This window comes from Rhamphochromis sp. 'chilingali' (genome assembly GCF_963969265.1).
Source record: "Rhamphochromis sp. 'chilingali' genome assembly, chromosome: 9".
NCBI classification, from domain to species: Eukaryota; Metazoa; Chordata; class Actinopteri; order Cichliformes; family Cichlidae; genus Rhamphochromis; species Rhamphochromis sp. 'chilingali'.
In genome coordinates, this window is record NC_137936.1 from 21,938,754 (window position 1) to 21,962,122 (window position 23,369).

Below are 23,369 nucleotides of genomic sequence, written 5' to 3' on the forward strand. Positions count from 1 at the left end.
ACACATGTAAATAGACAGCTGGTGTATGCAATCCCAACCTCGGTGAGCCGAGAGGACATTTTCCCCTGCTTTTTGTAGAAATTGCAGTTACGAATGTCGACAGTGAGTATTGCACCCACATTGACACTCTTAGCAACACTCTCTGTAACCTTCTTAAACTTCTGTGTTTACATTTGTTAGGCGTTACAAATGAACAGTTAAATCATTCATTCAACATAGTCACAAATCGCCACAAAGCCAAAATGTCGGAGCACTTTCTGCATCTTAAACTGTGATGCGATTCAACAAAGGACACTGTATTCTATTGAATTCGGTATGCAATACTCACAGTATAACCTGTGTCCTTGCTAAAATGACTCAGCAAATGTAGTGTGAAATATCACAGAAAAAAAAATTTGAGGAAACTGGACAAGAGGAGGAGAGGAGACAGTAACAGGAACCCGTCTTTAAGAAAAAATCTGACACAGGACATGAGAGATGCATGTGGCCTTTCAGTTGATCCATATACTGCTCACTGAAGCCTCATCCAAAATGGACTCAGTGGAAGGATGGCTGTCAACAACAATAATGAGATATGCTAGATGACACGAGAATTAGACTGAAAATCAGCAGAAACAGGGCTTATGGAGGGATGAATCCAAGTTTGACATTTTTGGCTGAAATCATTGTTAGTTATGCTTGGTGAAGGTCAGGATAACAGTCACCTGTGAAACACAGTGGAGGCTCTGTCATAGTTTGGAACTGCATTTCAACCTTAATGAAATTATGAACATGTAACAAATACGGTCATATTTTCATCTTCAATGCAATACCATCTGGCAAGCATCTGATTAGTAGCAACTTACCTGGATAGAAAAACAAACAACGAGGCACTCAGTCATGGACTGACCTCCCCAGAGCCCAGACCTTAATATTACTGAAGCAGTAGAAAAGAACAGAAGGCCCTTGAATATCCTCCAAGAAACCCAGAGAACTATTCCTGAAGACTCTTTAAAGAAACTACAAGAAAACTTGTCTAACAGAGTTTAGGCTATGTTGAAGAATAAAGGTGGCCATACCAAATATTGACAGACTTTGTTTTAAATATTGTGTACTGTATTTTCATGTATGTTTGCACTTTTTTTAATAAACTACTTGACCTATTTCCCATTCCCCAGAAAAATATTAAGAAATGGAAGGTGTCTCAAGATTTTTGCACAGCACAGTTGTAGACCAGCTGAAGTTTCACTTTTGCTAACTGTTTAAATTTAAAGGAAATACAGACATGCAGCATGTGGGAAACGTATTAGATAAGAGTTGGGGATGCATAATGGTGACCTCTCATTGAGAGAGGTTAGAAACCTTTGGGAGTCATCTCATTAACTGCAAGCATGTGTGCCTGCCCATAGATAGACACAGCCCTGGTCTAATTTTACTCCAGCACTCAGGAGATACTCTGAGGCTTCCGCAATTAATAAGTCTAATGGTTATTGGCAGGAGCTAGAAACCACTATATGGGATGTCTGATTGACCTGAGGTAAACATGACACTTTACGGGTTAACAAATCCCTAAACTGGAAGGAAATGGAGCTTTTACTGATGGAATATAAGGTGCCATTTATAGAAAATCACAGAGAGTATTATACTAATGCGCCTTATAGTCTACTTGCATGGTTGTGATTTAATTAAGACCTATGGCACAAATTTTTCTTAAGCTAAATACACCTGGGTTTTCTCTGGTGCAAAGGCAAGCCTGCAGCATTTTTTTTTAAATTTAACTACCCTGCAGTATTTGACGGAGTTAAAGCTGACTTTCATGTTAATGAGACAAGTGATAGTTTCATTTGAAAAGTACAGCATCTTACTTTTTAGCAAGTGCTTTAGGATCTCTTCACTCATAAAGGCAAGCAGAAAAATCAGACAAGGAAAATGATGATTTGCCATGATTCTTCCAGGTGGCAGAAACTATTGATGGTTTGTTGGACGGATATTAGCTGTGCAGGACTGTCACCTTCAGCTCTGATTGGCTGTGACGCTACTGTGCTCTTTCTCCCAGGTTTTGGTGCACTGCAGCCCTGAAATCTTGTAGACGTGCTGCATTGATATTCAGGGCCTGTTTCTGATCCCCATCACTGCTCTCATTCTCTCTCTCACCATACTTCACCATAAGCTTCTTAACTAAACTAAGTCACTATACAGGAAATAATGTTATAAAATGTGGTGAAAAGTTATCCAGTCACTACAGTACTGTATGGATCCATTCTAGGTTTTCTGTTCTGTTCTGTTCTGTTCTATTCTAGTCATGATCCCGATTTTTGCGAAGATAATTCTATTCACATTATCTGCTTTGTGTTTGTTACCTGCCAGAAACGTCTCTTCACTTCAGACACATCTGCTTCTTACTTCCCTGCAGTTACTTCCCGTTCACCCATTCACTCCCCACCACACAGGACGTTCTCGTACTCTTGTCATTTCGAAGGATGTTTCGTTTCTTAAGGATGAAAAAATGTAATTAAAAGCATCTCATTTTCAAAACCAACTCAAACATTCGGTGTCATTGTTCCCAAACAAACAAGCAAAAAATTTTTTTTCTCTGTCAGTCATTCTGTTGTAGGTATTACTGCTGTATTTGGAATCACTGTCTTGTTGCATGATTCAGTTTCAGTTAGGTTTTAGCTGTCAGAAAGATGGTTTCACATTTATCTCTAGAATGCTTTGGTATACAGAGTCGTTCACCTTACAGTCACTGAGTTGTGACAATGTAATGTACACGTTGAGCAAGAGACAGGAATATAGGCATTGGTAAAGCAGAGTGTGTGTGTGTGTGTGTGTGTGTGTGTGTGGGGGGGGGGGGGGGGGGGGTGATGAAGACATAAAGAGTGTGAGGTTGTACCCTCTCTTCCTCCTCCTCCTCCTCTCTCCCTGCAAGCTGTGATAGGATAAGATCTGGGATACATGAGTGACAGTGTCATGAAACTGTTGCTGTTACCTTCTTCTGGAGCGCCTGGCTTACACAAAGGTCTTGTGTCCTGCAGCTATAATGTCCACTGGGGTGAGCTGTATCCAGGTCTGTGGGTCTTATATGGGAATCCCGATCTGCAGAATGCAAGAATGACGCATGCCCTTGAAAGTTATCCCTCCTCTCCATTTTTATTCACATACTGGCTTCTTCTTTACATCTACAGCTTTTTATCGCGTTTCTGTCTTCAAGGCATTTCAAATCTTGTCCAATCACCTTCTAATTTCTAAATTCTTTGCCTTTCCTTTTTCACTTTGCCCCCCCCCCCCCTTTTCTTTTGTACATCGTTTATTTATTCACTGTACGTCCCACCAGCCCACCCCTCCTCTTTTTTTTCTTTCCTATCTCTCTTCCTTCTTCTGATATTTCTAAAAACTAGGTTGCATGCATGTCTACACTGGACCTGCTGTTCTGTTCTCGGGGCAAAATGTCAATGAGAGGGAGTAAGAGACCCACAGGGATGTAGAGAACAGGATTCACCATCATATCCTCTCCTTCCTGTCTTTTATCCTCTCTATTCTTATCAATCCAGTTATCGGTCTTTCTGTCTATCTATCTTGAGTGATCCAGTCAGATAGTGGAAGATCTGCTATGCAGCACTGTCCACACACACACACTTTCTCTCTCACGCACACACACAAACACACACACACACGCACACATACATACGCCCACCCCTGCTGCCTGCCGACATGGTACAGGCTGTGCATTGAGACAGCCCCAGCTGAGGCAGTAGCAGTGAGAGTGCAGCTTAGCGAGTCTCCACACACACATGCACACCTACACTCACACACACATGCACGCACACATATCGCACGTCGCTGTTGTGCCTAGTCCCCTGCTGCATGTGCCGTTGCAGTATCGTTTTTAGGTGGGATGGTTTTCACGTCACGGTGACGGTGCTTTTAACCTTTCTGCCATGTAAGTATGCGTTGCTCATGTATGAAAATGTAAATTAATCAGCACTTTTGTTTCGGGTATTTTTGTGTGTGTTTGCTGGTTCGATCATTTGCTTTTGATTCTGTTAAATAAATCAGCTGCATGTGAAGACACTGAATTGTACACATTGTTCCATGTGTGTCTCTGGTTTGTGACAAAGAGGACAAAGATAATAATGTAACCCTGTACTGTTATCCAAAATGGTCTAGGAGCAGGTGGTCTGTGAGAGAGGGAGAGGAGAGATGAGGAGATCTGTTAGAGCTGTCTGCACGATCCATCAACACGTGCATAATATATGCAGCGGTGACATTTTTTAAATATGCAGATATGTTGTACAAGTTCTGTCGGTCAATGCTGTGTGTTGGTCTTTGACTTTCAGGTGAAATCAAATGCCCTTGTCTGCAGTTTCTGTATATAAAGATGTTTTATTGCACACCCCTTCTCTCTCTCAGGCCATCTGTTGGCAGAATAAACTCTGCAGTTTCTCTTCTCTGTCATACTTACTGACTGGTTCTGGCATGGCAGCAGGTTTCACTGCTGTAGCTGATCATGTGTTTGCTGTCATTACTGCATTAGCCAACTGACTATTTGGCATGGCCACTGAATTAATTGGGAACATTATCACTTCTCCTCCTTACTCTGTTGGCTGTCAGTTTTTCTTGTCTTGCTGGCTGGGTCTGTGGCACATTCCAATCAGTGGTCAGTGAATTGGTAATTGCATTGGCTGGTTAGTTGATTGGATTTTTGCTTGTCTGATCAACTGACTGGACTGATCATCTCTGCAACTGACTGACAGGGTCAATAGCTTTTCGTCTGGTTGGCTAACCAGAATCGGACACTTTGGTTCACATGTAGTCAGTGTGACAGTTGTAAAAAAAGTCAGCCATTTGCATAGCCACCAAGTTATTCATGCATTCATTCATACAGTCAGTCAGCAAGTCTGCCGTCCAATCATTCAGCTGTACTCTAAGATAGGCTGTCATAGGAAATTGATCGTGCCTCTATTAGGGCTGCGATGACTGTGTGACCTCAACCATCATCTCCACTGCACCAAGACAGCCGGGCAACTCAAATGAGTGTCCCCATTTTATTGCCGTGTTCTTGCTTTTTCCCCTCTTCATGTTTTGCTTGCTCGTTATGTTCAGATAATAAGACATAGATAATAAAAGTGCAAATGTGTGCATAAAAATTAAAAATGGAATACTTTGGAGGCAAAAAGAAGAAAAAAGGTAACATATTCATGAGAATTTAAAAATGTTGTGCCAAAGTGTGTATCTGTTTAGAGTAAACCTTGTGAATTCAATGTAATTACTTTAACCAAGTTTGTAACTCGCAAAAAAACCCAAATAGCAATTTCCATAGCCACTTGTTCCCCAGGATGGACGAGTCCCTACAAATTAATACATTTTTTGTGTATAATGACCTTTAACCTGTGAAGAAATATTTATACACTAATAGTAATGGTAAATGGCCTGTATTTGTATAGCGCTTTTACTAGTCCCACCTAGGGACCCCAAAGCGCTTTACACACCCAGTCATCCACCCATTCACACACACTGTTGGAGGCAAGCTACAGTTGTAGCCACAGCTGCCCTGGGGCAGACTGACAGTAGCGAGGCTGCCATATCGCGCCATCGGCCCTTCTGGCCAACACCAGTAGGCGGTAGGTGAAGTGTCTTGCCCAAGGACACAACGACTGAGACTGTCCGAGCCGGGGCTCGAACCAGCAACCTTCCGAGTTACCTTACAAGGCGAACTCCCAACTCTTGAGCCACGATCGCCCATAATAGTGGTGGTCTTTCCTGGATGATTGTCCCTCCCTGCATCTATGGAGGTTCACTGAATTATGAGTATGAGTATTATGATACGATTCCCATATATGACCTTCACAGTCATATCATAAATGCACACAGAATGTGCTCTCCACCCTTGTTGAAAAAAAGAGTACCATCCTTCCAAAAGATTTTCAGAGAGCTGGACAATCATTTCCAAGACACATTGGATGAGTTTAGACTGCATGTGGCATGACTTTTTGTCATTTAGTTTCTTGCCTGTCTGTAAATATAAATTATTTTGTCATTGTATGATTTATTTATCACTAGGAAGGATAACTAATTACAGTCAATGCATATCACCTACAGATACAATCCATATGTTGCTCTGCTTTCTTATACACTTCTGTAGCCGAGAGTGGTGCATGCACCTCATTATTTTTGCTGTGTCATCATCACGTCTTAGGATCTTACAGCTTAAAGACAAATAAAAATGATAAGCAAGGCTAACCCTTAACCCTATTTTACCTTAAAAAAGAACTAATATGTAATGTAATGTGATCAATTCTTGCCTTAAATGACAGGAATTGATAGATAACATATAGCAACTTCATTGCTTATTTTTCTTTTATAAGCATTTCTGTCAGTGAAGGAAAGCTATTTTAAAAACCTGATTAGTGGAAAGAAGAAAAAGAGGAGACTGAGACGTATAAATATAGGATTTGGCTGAAAGGGACAAGGCTGCCATTGAGCCAGTTTAAATTCAATTCTTACTCCTACTTCAGCCAAACAATATCATGTCTGGAGTAAATGCAGCAACGAAGGCAGGAACAAGAATAAAAGGTGGAGAGGTACGATGAAACTGAATGAAAGAAGGAACATTGCAATCCAATGAGGTGGCCATCATTTTCTAGGGTTAGTGAGTATTGATATACAGTTGTGTGTGGATTGTACAAGTTAGTGGAAGTTTAAGATCTGTAATTTAAAAACCAAAATGAAACCAAAGAAAAACTTGACTTAAAATCTCTACGTGTGATTTAATGTAATTTCCATGGACTAATGATTTATTGTGCTTTATGTGCAGTTTAGAAACATTAAGTATATTAAGTAAATTATATATTTTATATATTAAGCTGAGTTCCTTAAATAGAAAAGGTATTCTGTTAAGGACAAATTCATATCAGGTACCATATCCATGCCAACTTTATTTATAAATCACTTTAAAAACAGCCTCGCAGGTAGAAGTGCTGCAGGTGATGGAATAAAAGTTTGAGCACTTTTGTTGTTGATGGTTTTTGTTTCCTCCAGTCATGAAATCTTTCAAATTTTTGAAAGAAAAATATTTTGGCTGGTGAGACAGTGTGAAAAAAATGCACCTCTGATAACAAGTGTTCATAAGATGGGTTGAAAGCCTGGGTGTGAAGCAATTGAAGACAGCCACTTGACATTGACACCCACTTGCTTTGAGTGTAGTGACACATTAGAGAGTCCAGTGTTTTTTCTTTCCAAATTTTTCTCAGGTGAAAATACTTTTAGTTTTCCTACTGTGTGAAAATCTGACAGCACAAAGTGGGTTTGTACATAGGTGTATGACACAATGACTAATAATTTTTCCTCCATGTCTATTCCTGTCTTGTAAGCGATCATATTTTTGGTGTCTTGCCTGCTGATTGTTTGAAATCACTTTTTATAGTGTCCTGGTGATTCAGGATGTGTTTGACATGGTGAGCTGTGAGCTAGTAGTTGATGTTATTTTCTCGGCTTTCCTTTGTGTAAGTGTATAATCTGAATTGATTCCATAAAATGTTGATTCCATAAATTAAAGTTGAAATGAGATATAGATAGCCGTGTGTTGAGGACTAGAAGCACGCGTTGCTGTTTGATAATGGGACAGCAAAGGCTGAAACGTTCAGATCTTGCATCTAGGAGCTTGTGCCAATACAGCAGTGTAACACGTGACATTTGTTGGATGTGGTATTCTCTTGAAGTGAAATTGTTTGCATTGCTTCTGATAGTATTTTTTCATCTACTTTGCTTTCTTCGCTGCTAAGAATTATTATGAGGAGAAAGAAATAGTGACGTTATAAACCCAATAAAATATCATATCATCAGCAGCTCATGCTTGATGAAACATTGGTGCCGCACTTGCTAACACTAACACATACATGTAGTGTTAGCAAGCTTTTTATAAGGTCTTGGTTATTGCTTTACTGGTTACTACTACTGGTTAAAAAGACCAACTTCATTCATCATGAATTGATCATTGCAGCATGATAAATGGATGCTTTTTCTATTTTTTTCTATGTATTTGATATTTCTGTGAGAAGGTAATGAATATTTGTAATTATAATTAGGATATTTGGATTATCGCATAGAACGTGTTGAATTTGTTTATTGATGATGGGTTTTTATGTGTATTTCTATTTATTTAACTGCAGATGGAAACTAAATGTGGTGAAGTGCATCTTTCTATTTAGATGAATGTTTTTTCATACATTGCGCCTGACAGAAAGAAGAAGAAAAAAAAAAAGTCTAAAAAAATCAATAAAAAAATCAAATCGAATCCACACCATAGTTTTTAATCAGCAACTCTATTATTTAGACCAGTCAGTCATTTCTAAGATGTTGCAAATCAGAATGTTATTTTAACATCAACATTTTCTGTCGTCCATGAATCATGTCGTTTTTGTAACGGCAGGCTCTGAACAAGCTAGCTTAAGTTGATGTTTATCAATTTAGTAACAACAAGAGGTTGGCTGTTACTAAAGGATCTCAGAGTTATGGTTGTATAAGTACCTAATACTTGAATTTAAAGTATGATAAATTAAATAATGTTTTAGATTATTAGTATTATTAGATAAAATTAAATGTAATGGTGTCAAATGTAGGGATGTCGATCCATAAAGTTATATAGGCTAACTACTGTTAAAGTTAAATTAGTTACTACTAATAATAAAAAAAATATCATATTTTGTTTGAATGACTTGAAAAATTTTAATTTCCAGGCAAACTTCAAAGGAAACTGTAGTGCTTCCCTTCTCTCCTCTTCTTTTGTCTACTCTCCTACATCACAGTTCGCTTCCATGTGTTGAATTTAAATAGCCCAATAACTCCCTCATGATTTTTTGAAGCCTCATCTGGAGCAAGGAGAGGGCCACGGCAGCCTTTTTTCTTTTCGTCTAGCAGTGACCTTGCAGTAGGAAGTTAATATAACATATGTGTGTGTGTGCAGGCATGTTTGTGTCCATGTGTCAGAATGCACAGAATACAGCATATGCATATACATAAGAAGTATGAGGTCTATGATTTTGCTTAATAGACGATAACTATGGGTAAATATACATGAATGAATGTATATATGGCTAATATGTCTAAATTATCAGTACATCCAATTTCCACAGGGGAAAAACAAAAACAAATCAAATTCTGCCTTTCAGTCTTCAGATTGCATCTAATCTTGATACTTAATCAAGATAAGAAAACTATGTGTCACATTATAATGTGCTTATTCAGTTCTAGTTTGAAACATGTGAAACTGAACAGACTGCTGCTGGTGCTAATTCCGGTGATAAATGGGTTCTGGTGGACTAAAATGGCTACCAGTAAAGCTTTTGTAAGCCCGCTCTTTTGTTCTATTAACAGTTAGATAGATGTGCTCTACTGCATGCATACTGCAGCCAGTATTACACAATTTCAGTTCCTTCTTATCTTCCCGCAGACAGCTGAATTCAACGTTGTCTCTTTCTCTATTTTTGGACTATTTCTCAGTGAAACCTGGAACATCGGTATGATTCCTTTTATTCTTTTGCCTGAACAGATGATTTCTACACCAGACACAGACAGTGACACAAACATATCACCACACTGAGACATTTTAGCTGTTTTGTAGATGTGCACGGTCTCATCAGGGAGATTGGTTACAGAACCAATTTGTCACATGCATTTGTCAAACTCCGCCTAATGTAAGATCCTAACAGACTCTAGTCCGTCTCCAGGAAGATTCCAGCATTATATAATGAACCACTGGTGGGCAGAGAAGCACGCAGGCACAAGGAGGTGAGCCGACAAAGGAGAAGTTTAAAGAGAGCACAGGCAGACAGATGGGATGGTTTATTTAAATCCAAGTGGGGAACAAGACAGGAAAAAATTAGAATAGTTATACTCTGATATTTAGAAGTAGACATAAAAACATAATACCTGTGAACTGATTTGATGTCACACAAGAATTTCTTTTTGTTTTCATGACTGTCTACCTGAAATGACTAAACACACACACACACACACACACACACACACACACACACACAAAGATGTGCATAAGTGTGCATATGTCATCTGACAGGTATAAGTAATTCTAGCCACAAGTTTCTCTGTGACCAGTATTTAAAACAGACCAGGCTTGTATACAATGAATAAATGGATGACACAGCTGGCGCTAATTAGCTTTCAGCTGGAGGATTAACAGCTTTATTTGCTTGTTTTCTGACCTGTATGTGATCATCAGTTGTACCGCACTGATTTTTTTTTAGACGTTTAAATCTTGCAACGTTAAGTCCAAATGGTGACAGGCTACAGCGTGTGTTTGGATTAGATGCTGACGAGTGCTCGCATTAGATGTTGTGCTTCCACCACACACAACACTTTGTTTTTTTTGTGTATGACTTAGATGATGATGAACGAGGTCTAGCAGTCTGCGATCCTTTTAATCCTATGCAGGCTTCCCATGTTGGACTTGTTAAAGTTAAATGTGACACCCAGTGTTTACAGCAATGTTAATATTCTAAAGCTACTTTTGGCTGCTCCCTTATTTACAAGGGTCACCACACACTCTAAAAAGGAATTCAGAGGCTTAGTAAATATCACTATAAATATAAGTTAGATGAGCCTGAGATAAAATATCCTTATAGTAATTATCTGAGTTTGATAAGTTGAAATAAATGTCTAAAATGTTAAATTATATTTTGTGTTAAATTAAGGTATTCATTTACATCTCAGGCAAAAAATTCAGTATGTGGTTCACAGAATACCTTCTTTGCATGTGCTTAATATTTTTGTTTAAAATGGAATCAAAATATTTGAGAAATAGGTGTCTATACTCATCAGTATCTTGTACTAAAATCATTAATTATTCAAATCAATATTATTTATTGTCAGCAACTACAACTGAAACATGATAACGTAGAGTAATTGAGTACCATGAGCCTTTTTCATTGTTTTGTTCATTTTGTTTTTTAAATAATCTGAGCTTTTGTGTTTGCTCTCATGGAAAAATGTTTAACATGTGGTCATTTTTCATACATGTATTATGAAAAACACAACTACATATTAGTTTGTTTGGTTTTTTAGACTTAGACTACCAGTGAAATACAATAACATTCATATTTGAATGTTAGGGGGCGGTCGTGGCTCAAGAGTTGGCAGTTTGTCTTGTAATCGGAAGGTTGCCGGTTTGAGCCCCAACACCGATAGTCTCGTTGCCTACTGGTGGTGGTCAGAGGGCCCAGTGTCTGGCAGCCTCGCCTCTGTCACTGCGCCCCAGGGCAGCTGTGGCTGCAATGTAGCTTGCCATCACCAGTGTGTGAATGTGTGTGTGAATTACTGAATGATTCACACACACATTCAGGATGACTGAATGTAGTGTAAAGCGCTTTGGGGTCCATAGGGAGTAAGTAAAGCGCTATACAAATACAGGCCATTTACCATTTCTAATATTAGGTATAATTTTAATTACGTTCGGTTTACAATATTAAGTAAATGGAACAAAATTTTGGATTAACTGACCATCTATATTTCAGTTACATTGACCAAGCAAGTCAGTGTTATTTACTCAATTTTTTCATGTTTGTGTAACAACTACAATTATTTATTTCAACTTAATATGTTTAAGCTTTAGTTATTCAATTGATCAAGTATATTGAACAGATTTGACTGGTTTTGAATCTACTCAATATTTATACGTGTAAAAGTGTTGCCTCAAAAATTCAGTTTTAGTTTTTAGAGTGCAGTGGGTACCTCCACATGTTTGATTTGTCAGATTTTTAATTCTTATGGAAGCTTGTTTCTGCCACTGAAAAAAAAAAAACGTGAATATTATGTCAAAAGTAGGGCTTAATAACTCAAAATTTGAAGATATCTTCTTAATTTCAAGCCATTTTCTCAGAAGTCTGAGTTAAGAAGTTGAAATTTTCAGCCTGAAATTTTGAGATAGTAATTTGAAATTCTGACTTTGGGATGGCAACAAAGGTATTTTTCAATAGCAGAATCAAGTTTCTCTACCTTCCTGACTAAACACCAAAGGGATTTATCTCTCTTCCTGGCTGGCTCTAATTAAACTGGAGATCTTTGACTTCTGAGCCACAGGGGGGATAACTGGTAGATCACTTGGGTTAAACTGAGTTTTGATACTTAACATTTAGTACTTGTATAGTAGTGCTGGTGTAGTGACAAATTAATTTCAGGCTCTATATTAAAGTCATCTCTAAAAATTGCCAGAAACCAGAAGGCTTCGGGCCATTCGTGCGACTCATGTGTGGCTCTGCACATTTCCTTTTCTGTGACATCTACAGATGTGAAAGAATTGCTCGAGCTGTCGTCTCTACTTCCATCATCATATACTGTAGGTAACCTCTTCTGGCAATGAAACAGCATGAACTTTTGACATTTGACATAAACCACTTTTTCTATAAACCATTGCTTACGCGCTAGACTTGGCTTTAGTGGCATTTGTGAAGAACCGACATAAAATTTCACTGTCTGTGCACATGCTCATATGAGTAGTCAGAGCCTTAGGTATATCATTATGTCAGAGATTTATCCCAAAACCAGACCTTACAAGTTGGAATTCACAGTCTCTGCCTCATGAAATCTAAGCTTTGACCATTCATCCCTGAAAATGGTGGTGACTCAAATACTTTGCAGGCTCTTTCTTGGTTTGAAACCCTCTGCAGCAAGTGCCAGGCTCAGTGTCTTTTCCTATTCACCATACCACGTGTGGACTGGACCATGTGACATAATATGTATGGATTAGTAAAATCCCCATAAGCACATGTGTCATTCACTTGTTTAATGTGATACTTTCCTCGAGGAGTAAACCAGAGTTTGAAATAAAATAAAAGAGACTTCTTGTAGGTTGGACTAGGTTCAGGCAGGTAAGGTTATGATAGCTGGATGTGAGCCTGAAGCTAAAAGGGTGTGAAAGTTGTTATCCATCAGAAAGGTCAAAAGTGAAAAGGTTGACCCCATTACATTTTCTTGGTTCTTTGTGCTCATGTTTTAATTGAGTCTGCCAGGTATTGCCTGCCATACATGTTTCTGGCGATGTTCAGGGAGGCTGTTTAATATTTGAACAATGTACCACAGATATGGGTGAGGCAGTTTAAACTGGCTTTAATTAAGAAACAAAACCTAGAGCCAGATTTATTAAGCAGTGCAAATTGGTGTGATGCTACAGTCTTCAAAAAACACACATGGAAGTGGAATGTTTTGTAGGTGCCCAAATTTATATCCAGGTCATTTTGTTAATGACAAGTGCAAGCTAATTAGAGCTGCACAAACTATTAAAATATTGAAAGAAAAATAAATAAAAGTGTATTTATGATGTTGCAGAGCTGCAAACCGCCCCACTGGCTGTTAAAATGAACACATCAGTGTTTTAAGTAATGCATCCCTGGCTTCTTGTATAGGGAAACCATATATTCTCTCTTCCTTGTTAAGCTCTGTTACATTATAAAAGTAGCTTTGCAGACCATAAATATGCAGGGTCAGCTCCAAAGATTTAGGACGAGTCAGTGGAGAGCTACAGTACAGAGCCAAAGCCTTGGCAAAGTGTACACAGCAATCCACCCGTGCCAGTTACATGCCCATTTTGATAACGTTGCCCTCTGTCATTCCAAATAAATCCACACACCTAGTGGTAACTATTGCATATATGATGTTTTGTCACTATTGCATTGTAATGTTTGCAAAATAATAAGATTTGTTTTTGTTTCGATAATAAATAAGAAAGAACATTTAAATTCCCACCTGAAACCCTTAGTTACAGTTAAATCGGTAGATCCATCCCAACTGTCATAACGTGAAAGGCAAGCTACAACCTAGGCAGGTCACCTATCTATTGCAGCTCTAATACTGAGACAGGCAGTTAACTGTTCGTGCTCACATTCAATCACCAGTTAACCTAACCTAGAGAGAACCCACACAAGCATGCTGAAAACATTTAAACTCCACACGGAAAGGTCGTACGCGTCAGAAGGAACGATTATCCAGGTTGTGCGTATTGGCTAATGGCTATGTGACTGACTAATGAGATTGACCCCTTGCTAATTTTCAGTTTCAGCATCTCATGGCCTCATGTAACATAAACAACTGAAAAGTTGAGAGAGACTTGAATAAATAAAGTAAGGTAAAGGAGACAGCTGGCTGGAATTGCCTGTAATAAGTAAAGCTAGTAATGAAAAATGTAGTCCTTAAGATTTAAACAGGCTAGTTATAAAGGACACATTAGTTATGAAGGGCGAATTAGAGCTAATTAGAGCAAAATTATTTTTGCACTGGGCTGCGAATGTATTCACTTGAAAGTACAAAAAAGTTATTTGTTGCAAGTCTTCAAATAATGAACCAATATTATGGAAAAAAATGCTGTACTTAAAAATAACGGGAGAGACTGAGAGTGTCCAGGCAGTATAAGAAGAGCATAAAAGCATGGGCATGGCAAGAGAAAATGTCACATCGCTGTACCTGCCAAAATTGTACGGTGTGCTTCAAAAGAAGAAAAGCAAAAGTAGCAGGTGGAAGTCAGGATGCAAGCAAGAGATGGCATTGCAACAGCGACACACCAGAGATGCAAACTCATGGTCCGTCAGCAAAATATGCCTTATTCTGTCTCACTACTAAACAAGTTAACCAACAAAGTCAGCGAGTATTAGCACGTCTGAATGGGAGTGCAGGTTGGAGAAAAAGACCTCAGTATACACGTCCTTGTTCAAGATGTGCTTATTCTACAAGTTCTAACAATTCAATGATCAATAGTTTGAAGGTATGACATTGATGTGTTGGTTATTGTAGTGGTGGTGAGGTCAGCAACAATATCTGCTTATCACCTTTTATGTGTTTTTTTTGTGGCCCATTTATCACTCTAGCTGTTGCAGACGTCCTTGATCCCTCTCCTCTTTCCAGATCTATCCTTTTCCTCTTTACCTCTTTGGATTCTTTGCATCACGTATGATTGAGACACTAGTCGTCTTCTAAAAGAATTATTTTTCTTGTATAGCTAAAAGATGCCTTTCATGAGAGCTTCACTATTTGGTGCAAATGTTTGCATTACTCACTGCCTTGTCCTTTGTCCTTTAGCCCAGTCGTTTTACAGCTATAGCATATTATCATCAGGTCTCACCTATTTGCTTCTTAATCTTAGTCTGGAGTGACACATAGCAACCCCTGCAGCCATTGGCATTGTCTGGCCAACTGACTGTCTTCAAAAGCCCCTCATCAGCTACCCCTAGCACACAACCACAAACAGAGTTAGGTCCATAAATACTTGGGCAATGGTCAGTGGATTTAAAATCAAGATGTGATTGAACTGCACACTTAGCAATTTAGAAAATGCATGTGATACAACGCCTTTTTCTTATATTTTTATAGACATTTCTCAGTTGTAAAAAAATAATTGGTTGGACTAGCATCATTTACAAGGTAAGGATTGTTTGTTTTTAATACGTGGGTGAAAATTCTTTGCAGTCATCCTTTTGCAGACTGCCTGAATTTTAGAACAAATCACCAAATGCTGTTTCCTCTCCTAAGAGGCTTTGCGAGGTCTTTAGTGCAGCTGCATTCAGTTGCTTGTTTACAGATCACAGTATAGCCTAGAGTATAGCTATGTACACTTCAGAAGTCATCCATGTAATTCTAACAGTAATCACGTTACCACCAAAGACCAGTGACCTGTTTCTACTGGCAGCCATACATGCCCATGCCATAGCATTGGCCCCACCATGTTTGACAGATGATGTGATATGGTTGAGATCATAATCTGTCTCTCTTTCCATCATTTTGATGCCGGTTCATCTTGGTTTAATCTCTCCTAAGATTGTTTTTATTTATTTTTTGCTTCCAGATCTGTTCGACTCTGGCCTTCCTGTTTTCAAGCGTAACAGCTCTCTGTATTTCCACTGATGAAGGCGTCTCTTAATTGTAGATTTTGACACTGATACACTTAGCTCTTCAAGTGTTCTGGGCTTGGTTAGAGTTTGTAGTTGCTTTTCTCAACCATAGAAATAATTTTGTCATCTTCTCTTTAACTGACTTTTGTGGGCTTTCAGGCCTTTTGGAGCTAATGAGCAAGCCAGTGCTTTGCTTCTTTTTAAAAAATAAACCAGACTGTTGATTTGGCCAGTCCTAAAATTTTTAACTGTCTAAGAGGGTTTATTTTAAGCCTAATTATAGCTTCGAGATCTCCAGTTAAAAAATATGAAATGCAAGTTTAATACTTGGAATTATCTCCTGATTTTTTGTCTGCTTAATGTCTCATGAAATATTGAGGGATCATGCCTCACCTGGCCACGAAACTGCTTGTCAGTCAATTCTAGTGTTACTTTTGTGCCTCTGAAAATAGTAGACTCTTTTAAAATAAAGCTTTAAATCTGTACTTCAATCACATCTTGATTGTTTGATCTAAAATCAGCTGCGGTGGTGTACAAAGCCAAAATGATACTACCAAGTACTCATGGACTAACTGAACAAGTACATATTCACATGGGTATTTGTTGCTCTTCCTCTTCCTGTGATACCTTTCTTGCTTTCTTTATCTTCTTTTTAGCTTGACATGGGTTGGATCTGCAGTCGTTATCGAGCTCCTGCATTGGTTAGTGAAGAAAAAATGTATTTATTTTTCGTCAGGCTCTGTCTGCACATAGTTAGCGTGACAGCTGTTTTCAACCCAATTAGAGAGCACTGATGGTGGCTGAAAGAAGAATCTCTGTGTGGTTGTTATATAACAATTCACCTCTGAGACAATGTCAGTTAATGTGTCTTTCTCTCTGTCTGGTTGTGTGTTTGTGTGTGTATGTGTGTGTATGTGTTCCACAGCAGCTGCTACCTAATGCACCATGTATTTGGGGATTCCCTGAACATTGTGCCACTGCTTATGCTGCTTATTATTTTCTTACCCCCGTTTTATGAGACAAACTGCCTTTTTTAATTGCAGAAACTGGCAGTCTTTTGCAGGTTATGCATTATGATGCTGTTTTAGTGATGGAGTTTATTGAACTTATCATACATCACTGTTTATAAGTCTTTGCATTGTAACTCAACCCCACTCAAACTACATGCAATAAATGGTACATTTGAGAAGCTTGTATTATATTTTTTTGAGACTTTGGTAGTATGCTGTTCATTTTTTCCTTTCTGTAATTTGTAGTGTTATTTTTGTCCCGCCTGCATGAACACCTAAAAAAAAGAGTGTTTTTAACATTTAATAAATTTAAAGCATGATGTGATTTCACGAACTTGTGAGCATTTGTAAAACTGAAATTACGATGTGACATCTGTGAACTGGCAAAGGTGCAGAACAGCTCTTACTAAAGTCTTCTGCACTATTTTATGTCACAGGCAGGGGGGGCTGTATGCCAGCTATGCTGGTGGCAATGTTGCAGTGGGCACAGCTCATACCTCAGCTCTGCCTCACTGTGCTCAAGGACATTTTGAGAGGCACAGAGAATGCACATGACTTCACTGGAGGGCAGCAAACTGCCCACTTCTTGTCAGACCAGGAACTTTACATCAAGGAGAAAGCAGCAATTATTAGAACACAGGTTCATCATTAGCACTTGTTCTTTACAGTCACAGAGCAGAAAAGAGAGACCAAGGAGAGAGAGGACTAAACATAATGCAATACATCAATGTTAGCATTAAAGGTAAGATCAATTTTAAAGTTAAATATATATTTTTATACTGTACATATTGTGCAGATTTGAAATCCGTCCTTAAAATGGTTGCAATATTGTCATCACACTGCATTTCAAAATATTATAACCTGTATCCTTGAGTGAATCTCAAGCTAAGTGTCCTAAATGGAAATCTTGCGAAGCATAATGGCTGAAAAATAGTGATAAGATAGTGGGATGACAATACATTAGTGGACTGTGCGTGCTATTTGTACTCTGTAAGTACTTAGAAATCTCTATCTGTGACAATGACATGTCACAAGCTTTATAGATAACAGCTGTTTGGTTTTATGTAAAAGGCCTTTTTTGTGTCTTACCGATAATGCGTTCCTCTGCGATTTCTTAGGAGTTAGTTAGAAGGCAAACACAATATAATGTATTATGGTCAGATGCTCTTAGCATCTGGTTGTTGGGCTCCACATTTTAATGTTGTTCCCATATGGTGTTTAAGTTCATAAAGTCCCATTAAGTGTGTTACGCACTTTAGATAAAAAGCTGTTAATTTTTGCAAAATGTGCACTTTCTCCTTCAGTGTTTAATCAGATGTTACTCATTACTCACTGTCAGCTCATGAGGGGCATGCCAACAAATATGTAGATGAACTGGCACACAGGCAGGGAATTAGACAGAAGGATAGCACAGCAGGAGGAGTTTCAGTCAGGTGCAAATAGACAGGAAAGCAAGAACACTACATCGAAATTTGTTGTATTGGGTGGCACTATATGGAGAAAAACAGGTTGGGGTGGTAGCAGTAGAACATATTGGTGTCATCAGGATGCTAAGAAATCAACAAAAGATACAAATCTTTAGCACTTTAGTTAAGAAAGACGCCTACAACATTGAAGAATGATCATACCTTTTATCAGAGTTTCATCTCAGTACGTAAGACCACCAATGGCTCCCTTTGCAGCCACAACCTCCCTTCCAAGGAAAGAGGAAATCAATTGTGCGCATAAAAGATAGTGTAAATGTCTGTATGTTTGCAGTCCATAAAAAGTAGAGCATCAGCTGCTTTGAAGTTACTCGGCTCAGGTATTAGCATTACACCTCACCTTTATCTACCCTCTGCTTTGCACTTTCTCTGCTTTCCCCTCTTTATTTCATGATTATGTATCACTCATTCAAACTCTTCCTTTCATCTATGCCTTCCTCCATCTTTCAACTTTCCTCCCTTGGCTGTCTCCGGGTTCCTTTTTTCTCTCTCCCTTCCTCTCATCTTATCTCCCACTCTTGCATGTGACTATAATTTAAAGATAGCCAACTGCACACCAGCAGAGTATAACACCACCATCACCAGCAGCAATGTGACAACATGAAGCTTGAAATACAAAGCTTCACGTGGTCCGTAATAAACAGATGTTGTTAAATGAGCTGCACTGACATTCTGCAGTATATTAGTCACGTTGCGCTTCATCCTGCAAGCCAATCTGGAATCAAGCTCTAGTTTGGATTAGATTTTAGCAACTTGTTGATTTTCCAGTTTTCTTTGGCAACTCATTCCTAAAAAATGTCTTTAAACTAGTTTCAGACCAATCAATATGTAGTTTAAATCCTATTATGGATAGATTAAGCAGTGTTTTATCCCCTTTTATCTCTGTGATTAGGGAATGCACCCATTCAACTTTTTTCATCAATGATAGAATATTGATACCTTGAGTACCCATCTGATACCAGTGTTAAATAAATAAGCTGTATTTGTGACAGAAGGGTAGCAACAGGAGTCAAAAGAGATGGTTTACAAGATGTTAGTGAGACCTGCTATGATGCATGGTTTGGAGAGGGTGACGCTGAGAAAAAGACAGAAGGCTGAGCTGGAGGTGGCAAAGTTAAATATGTTAATATTTTTGTTTCGAGTGGCCCGGATGGACGGGATTAGAAGTGAGTACATCAGAGGGACAATTCAGGCTGAGCGATTTGGAGTTAGAGAGGTAAGACTGAGACAGTTTGGGCGTGTGCAGAGGAGAGATAGAGGATATATGGGAGGGTGAAAAGGGGAAGACCACACAGAAGATTCATGGATATAGTGAAGAAGAAGCAGAGGGCTAGTGTTACAGAAGAGGAAGCTAGGGACAGGGCGTTGGAGGCAGATGATCCAATTTGGCGACCCCTAAAGTTAGTAGCTGAAAGCAGGAGAGCAATTTCTCACTGTGAGGCTGTGAAACATTAGTTCATGTGTACGTTTCCATCAGGATTGACTTAAACATTGCTAAATTTGCTAAATAAAATCTAGCAAAAAATCCCGTCCAAAAAAGAACATTTCCTGAATTGATATGTATCAGTAAAATTAAAGAAGAGGCAAGAAAAAATTTATTACTTTAACAGTTTGTTTATCTGCACTCATCTCACTTCAGCTCAAATGAAGTCATTAGCCGTCTGCATACTGCAGTCATTTATAGTTGCAAGTTAAATGAAATCTTCCCAATAAGTGTGAAAACAACACTACTTTTTCCTCTCTGACCATGCATTAGGGAAAGTGAGCCAGAAAGCGAGCTGGAAAGAGAAGCTTAAGCACTCCCCTCATTGGAGCTTTTCCATCACTTGAACGCACAGTTAACACACTTTGCAGTTAAATAATAAAACTTGTTCAAACATACAGAGAAAAGCTGTTGGTCTCCAAACTGCACCTATTTCAGCTATGTTAGCTAAGCCTCAGATGCTGGTAAATTAAATACATAAGAACATAGACCTGAACTGAAAGATCAGCCCATACTGTAGATCGACAAGTTGTCATCAATGTCTGATCCAACCTTTTGGATCAGGACTCTTCTGATATCTGATACAAATGTGGGATTGTTGCATCCCTACTAATGATCAATACTCAAGTCAGGTCTTTTGATCTAATGATCAGTTTTTCTTAATTGTTATTGGGTATGCTGGTAAACCCCGGAACAGTCTGTGCTTTGCCAGTTCAGATTTGCAGTTTCACAGTCTACAGGATGCACAGCCTAGTTTGTTTCCATTTGTCTCATCTGATTATCACTTTGGCTTACTGACTGATTTGCTGATAAATATAAACTTGCAGGGCATGATAATCTTTGTTACAGTGCAGGTCTACCAGCATAAAAGTGATAGTGGCCATGTCCCTGTCTTTTGCAGGTGGTCCATCTGGTGCAAAAGAGAATTACCTGTGATGTCGTTTCTGTTCTCATTCAACCACACACACACACACACACATTCTGGGAGAGCATTTGTTTACTTTCATCTGACAGTTTTGGAGGATCTTGCAGGCGCAGATGTCTGCCTTGGCACGCACACAGTAACGCCAACATTGATTGGACCTGAGGGGCAGGCGAGGGGTAGGGGCGCAGTATAAAAAGTTTGAGAAAAAACAGAAAGGAACATCCAGTCTTTCAAGTTCACCAAATCAAGAAACCATCAAACACTGTTCATCACAAATGTAATTAATATGCTGGTTGTTAAAAACAGAACATTTTTCTGAGTTGGAATCACTTTCTGTAATCAGCTTTACTAAAAGGGTGAACACATTTGTTGAGTCGTAATGTCCGAGTGGCTTTGCCATTGCCGTCTAACTCTATAACTTCAAAAACAGCTGGAGCTCATTAGCATGCAGCGCTGGAGCCTGTGGAGTTACACAGTGCATCCATCCCACAGATGCATATTCACATGTTGGCAGGGTCTCTCAACACCATTCTGTGACAAGGTCGTGTCCTGCTGTTTCCAAGCACACTGTTGTGTCATTGTGTGACTAGTCCTATCATCACACTTGAATGTACACCTTGCTCACTGTGTTAGTCTGGCCAGTTTAAGCAGGTATATCCCTAGTAGTTTATTCCCATGGCTGCTTCCAAACAGGAACAAATGTGCAGACAAATGTCATAATGTCCTGTCTGTGGCTGACTTATAAATAGGGACAAACAGGGCATATTCAATGACATCATAAAGCATACAAGTAAAAAAGTAGCTCTGTTACTTCTTAGTTACAGGTTGCACTTAAAGTCTCAGCAGCGATCGCTGGGAATGTGTTTTAGCTGTTTCTTGTTCACTGAAATCACTATGGATACACCTCATTAATGACAATTTATAGCACAGATTTGCTCCATTGGCCTTTTACATGTACAAATTTGTTGCTTAGTAAAAAGGTGAACTCTTATCGCCTTAAATAAAAAGAATACTGTGTGTGGCCTCATAATTTGTGGGATGGACTGACAAGATATTGACCAGCCACGCTATTAGTTTTTTTGGGGGGGCTGACTGTGCTTTTCGGTGTGATTATATTATCTGAATAAGCCAAGTGTCTCTGAGGGCCCTCAGACAGAAATTTTTTTGCAGTATTGATGTTGTGCAGTACAGATGATGGATAGACAGTATAGTCATTGCAGCATTCAACCAAATACAAAATGGTGCTTTGATTCCAGGTCCCCCCCCTGAGTGGGTGGGTGGTGATAAAGGGCAGCTGTGAGGCAGTGGTTGACTTTGAATAAAAACATCAATAATAGATAGATAGATAGATAGATAGATAGATAGATGTTACTCCACCATAATCAACAGATAAACACTTACAATAAAATAAAGAGCAAAATTTGCACTTCAGAACAAGACACAGAACATCTAATTAGCATATACACAATATATACATTTAAATCAGTAACACTAATGAGAAAAAGATCAGTGAGAACAGTTATGCAAAAAGGCAGCAAATTATATATGTAAGAAAAACAGGGTGTTCAGATAGTATAGCAAAAGGTACACAGTGTGTCTGTTGTTAGTTTTACACAGAGGGAATGTGCAATGTTTGTCATGGAGGGGTGCGCCGATTGTGTTGAGGAGCAGGACCCAGATGCAGACACTGGAAAGAGGAGTTGGTGGTTGAACAAAAAGCGATCTTTTATTTGGATGGTGGCAGCAAAGAACAAGAAAACAATGAAACTTAAGAAAGAACTGAGAACAACTATGAACACTGTGTAAACTAAGGCTACTTTGAAACACAGTGAAAACTATGAGAAAAACCTACAAAACACTATGGCTAAGACTGTGGTGGGAATAACAGACAACCTGACAATGAGATACAGGAAACAGAGGACTTAAAAACACAGGAGGTGATTAGGGGAACTGGGAACACATGGGGAAAGCAGCTGACTGACATGAAAATAATGACGGGACAGGGGAAGTGAAACTAAATACAATGACAAAGGCACGGTAGACTCCAAAATAAAACAGGAAACATGGAGATGTAGACATGACATTAACTTGACAACAAGAACCACACAGACATGAAACATGACAGATAGACGCACCAGGGAGACTTAGTATAGGGGAGGATGACAAAAGGAACTAAGAGACAAAGGACTAAACAGCAATCTAGAAACTAACTAGATGAGCTAAACTGGAACACAAATAAATAAAAAAGAAACATAAAAACTCAAACACTAGGCCACACGACCCAGTACCATGACAGTGTTAACATGAAAGGTAAAAATAACTTCTTAAAACATTTATGGCAGCAAAGCTGAATGTGTCTGTTTCAGGCTCCTCCTTTTTCTGTCTGTGATGAATGTTGTCGAATGGGTCGTGCATGATATAGAGCAGTTTCTTCCGTAACCTCCTGACTCCCCGTCTCCAGGTTTTGACCAATGGTAGTTCTGCCTTTGCGAATGAGTTTATTGATCCTGCTGACATCTCTGGCACTGATGCTGTTCCCCTGCAGACCACAGATGGTACTTGCAGCCACAGATTGGTACCCAGCATCTTGTTGCACAGAGC

At 38.9% G+C, this 23,369-nt stretch overlaps 1 protein-coding gene across 1 annotated transcript in view; it reads left to right on the plus strand.

Moving 5' to 3' along the window:
• The first annotated feature begins 3,799 nt into the window (after positions 1-3,799).
• The window catches only part of atp2b2 (ATPase plasma membrane Ca2+ transporting 2), a 92,543-nt gene continuing 72,973 nt past the window's right edge, over positions 3,800-23,369 (plus strand). The window contains exon 1 of the mRNA XM_080890824.1: positions 3,800-3,919. The gene's annotated coding sequence lies outside the window, so the exon portion shown is untranslated. The remainder of the gene's footprint in view (positions 3,920-23,369) is intronic.